This window comes from Orycteropus afer, unplaced genomic scaffold (genome assembly GCF_000298275.1).
Source record: "Orycteropus afer afer isolate SDZICR_OR568_19922 unplaced genomic scaffold, OryAfe1.0 scaffold00442, whole genome shotgun sequence".
NCBI lineage: Eukaryota > Metazoa > Chordata > Mammalia > Tubulidentata > Orycteropodidae > Orycteropus > Orycteropus afer.
The window spans coordinates 163,973-167,877 of NW_006922029.1; positions in this window are offsets into that span (position 1 = coordinate 163,973).

Sequence of the window (3,905 nt, forward strand, 5' to 3'; positions counted from 1 at the left end):
GGGTTTGAACCGCCAGCCTTCTGGTTAGCAGTCAAGTGCCTTAGGCACTATGCTACCAGAGCTCCTGACATAGAGTATATTCCACCTGAATTTAAAGAACATCTCAAGAAAAGATTTGATGCACTGAACACTCATGACTGAAGACCAGATGAGTTGTGGGATGACATCAAGAACATCATACATGAAGAAATCAGAAGGTCATTAAAAAGACAGGAAAAGAAGAAGAGATCAAAATGAATGTCAGAAGAGACTCTGAAACTTGCTCTTCAACAAAAAAAGGAAGAAACGATGAAGTAAAGTACCTGAAAAGAAGATTTCAAAGGGTGACTCGAGAAGACAACTAAAGCATTTTAATGAACTGTGCAAAGACCTAGAGTTAGAAAACCAAAAGGGAAAAACACACTCATCATTTCTCAAGTTGAACAACTGAAGAAAATATTCAACACTCAAGTTGCAATATTGAAGGATTCTCTGGGAAAAATGTTGAACAATGCAAGAAGCATCAAAAGAAGATGGAAGGAATACACAGAGTCACTGTATCAAAAACAACTGGTCAATCTTCATCCATTTCAGGAGGTGGCATACGATCTACAACCAATGGTATTGAAGGAAGAAGTCCAAGCTGCACCGAAGGCACTGGCAACAAACAAGACTCCAGAAAATGGTGGAATGTCAGCTGAGATCATTCAAGAAATAGATGCCACCCTGAAAGTGCTCACTCATCTATACCAAGAAGTTTGGAAGACAGCTACCTAGCCAACCAACTTGAAGAGATAAATATTCAGGCCCTTGCCAAATAAAGTGATCAACAAAATGCAGAAATTAATGAACATTATCATTAATATCACATGCAGGTAAAATTCTTCTGAATATAATTCAAAAATGGGTGCAGAAGTAGAAGGACAGGGAACTGCCAGAAATTCAAACTGGATTCAGAAGAAGACATGGAATGAAAGATATCATTGCTGAAGTCAGGAAAGTCTTAAAAGAAAGATGAAAATACCAGGAAGATGTCTGCTGTGTTTTACTGACTGTGCAAAGACATATGACTGTGTGGATCATAAAAAACTATGGATAACACTACAAAGAATGGGAATTCCAGAACACTTAATTGTGCTCATGAGTAACCTGTACATAGACCAAGAGGCTGTCTTTTGAACAGAAGCTAGATTATATAGAGAAGGCAGCAGAAGGATTGGAGGAAGACTCACTAACAACCTATGATACGCCGATGATACAACCTTGCTTGCTAAAAGTGAAGATGACTTGAAGCACTTACTGATGAAGATCAAAGACTACACCCTTCAGTATGGATTACACCTCAACATGAAGAGAAAAAAACAAATCCTCACAATTGGACCAATAAGTAACATCATGATAAACGGAGAAAAGATGGAAGTTGTTAAGGATTTCATTTTACTTGGATTTAGAATCAAGGTCCATGGAAGCAGCAATCAAGAAACCAAATGACATACTGCATTAGGCAAATCTACAGCAAAAGTCATCTTTGAAGTGTTAAAAAAGCAAAAATTTTACTTTCAGGACTGGACCCAAGCTGTGTTATTTTTCAATCACCTCATATGCATGTGAAAGCTAGACAATGAATGAGGATGACCCAAGAATTATTGCCTTTGAATTATGGTATTGGTGAAGAATATTCACTGCTAGAAGAATGAAAAAATCAGCCATAGAAGAACTAAAACTAGAATGTTTTTAAAACTTAGAAGTGAGGATGGAGAAACTTCACTTGCTTACTTTGGATATGTTATCAGCAAAGGCCAAACACCAGAAAAGGACATTGCGTTTGGGGAAGTAGTAATCAAAAAAAACAAATTCACTGCCATCAAGTCAGATCCAACTCATAGGGACCCCTCCTTGAGTTTCTAAGGCAGTATCTCTATAGAAGTAGATTGCCCAACCTTCCTTCTGAGGAGTGGCTGGTGGGTTTGAACCGCCAGCCTTCTGGTTAGCAGTCAAATGCCTTAGGCTCTACAATGGACTGACAACAGCCACACAACGGATCCAAACACACTTACAATCATAAAGATGGCACAAGATTGGACAATGTTTTTATTCTGTTATTCATAAGATCACCAGACTTTGGACCCAATTTGATAGCAACTAACAATAGCAACCCCTCCTTGGGTTTCCGAGGTGGTATCTCTACACATGTAGAATGCCCAACCTTCCTTCCGAGGAGTGGTTGGTGGGTTTGAACCGCCAGCCTTATGGTTAGCAGTCAAATGCCTTAGGAACTATGACTCCAGAGCTCCTAACAACTCCTCTAGGAGGATGTAGGGAGGTACTATATACATTGTGGTGACTTCAGGAGTAGTAGATGACAACCTGTATTTACTAGCACCCATGTTCTAAATTATGCCAGTGATATTTTAGTACCAGTGTGGATTGCTGCCCAGGCAGCTGCTGGTGGACATGCCCTGTATGCAGCTTTACACCACACTCTTGCTGTCTCTCAGTAACTTGTAACTTTCTCACACAACTCTCCACTCCTAAGAGTGCCTCTGCTTGAGCAGCCAGTGATCTGCCTGCCCCACTCATTGATCTTTCCACCTGATCAACTTCACTGTTATCTATTTACACTGTATACACCAGGTCCTCTTATATGACCTCTGAAGATCCTATGACTATTAGTGGAATACTGCCTGATAGAGTGCAGCAAGAAGTGCCTCAGGTTGAAAGGTACTCAATATTCAACTGAGGAAGTGGTGTGTCCTCAAAATAGAGTCAACTTTAATGATGTGCATGGAATAAAGCTTTGGGGAACTTCATTTGCTATTGTGGAAACTCAAAATAACAAGAAACAGCTGAAAACATTCATTAATTAGCAGAATGTGGAATAAATGAAGTATAAAAATAGGAAAATTGGAAGTCATCAAAAATGAAATGGAACACATGAAGATCAGTATCCTAGGCATTAGGGAACTGAAATGGATTGGTATTGGCCATTTTGATTGGACAATCATATGATACACTATGCCAGGAATGACAAATTGAAGAGGAATGGTGTCACATTCATCATCAAAAAGGGTGTTTCAAGATCTATCTTGTAGTATGACACTCAGTGATAGGATAATATCCATACACCTACAAGGAAGATCAGTTAATACTACCATTATTTCAATTTATGCACCAACTACTCAAGCCAAAGATAAAGAAATTCAAGGTTTTTACCACCTTTTGCAGTCTGAAATTGGTCTGACATGCAATCTAGATGCATTGATAATTACTGGTGGTAGGGATGTGAAAGATGGAGACAAAAAGAAGAATCAGTAGTTGAAAAATATGACTTTGGTGATAGAAATGACTCAGGGGAGCACATGAAACCATGGCAGAATTTCTTATGACTAATGACTTAGTCATTGCAAACACTTTTTTTTAACCTCATAAACGATGACTATACATGTGGACCTCACCAGATGGAATACACAGGAATCAAATTGACTACCTCTGTGGAAAGAGGTGAGGAAGAAGCTCAATATCATCCAGGAGCTGACTGCAGAACAGAACATCAATTGCTCTTATGCAAGTTCAAGTTGAAGGTGAAGAAAATTAAAAGAAGTCCATGAAAGCTAAAGTTTGACTTTGAGTATATCTCACCTGAATTTAGAGACCATCTCAAGGATAGATTTGATGCATCAAATACCAACAACTGAAGACCAAATGAGGGATGACATCAAGGACATCATACATGAAGAAAGCAAAAGGTCATTAAAAAGACAGGAAAGACAAAAAAAAAAAAAAAAAACACAATGGATGTCAGAAGAAACTGAAACTTGCTCTTGAACAGACAGTAACTAAGCAAATGGAAGAAATGGTGAAGTAAAAGAGCTGAACAGAAGATTTCAAAAGGTGACTCAAGAAAATGTTTACCTGTATTTTATTGA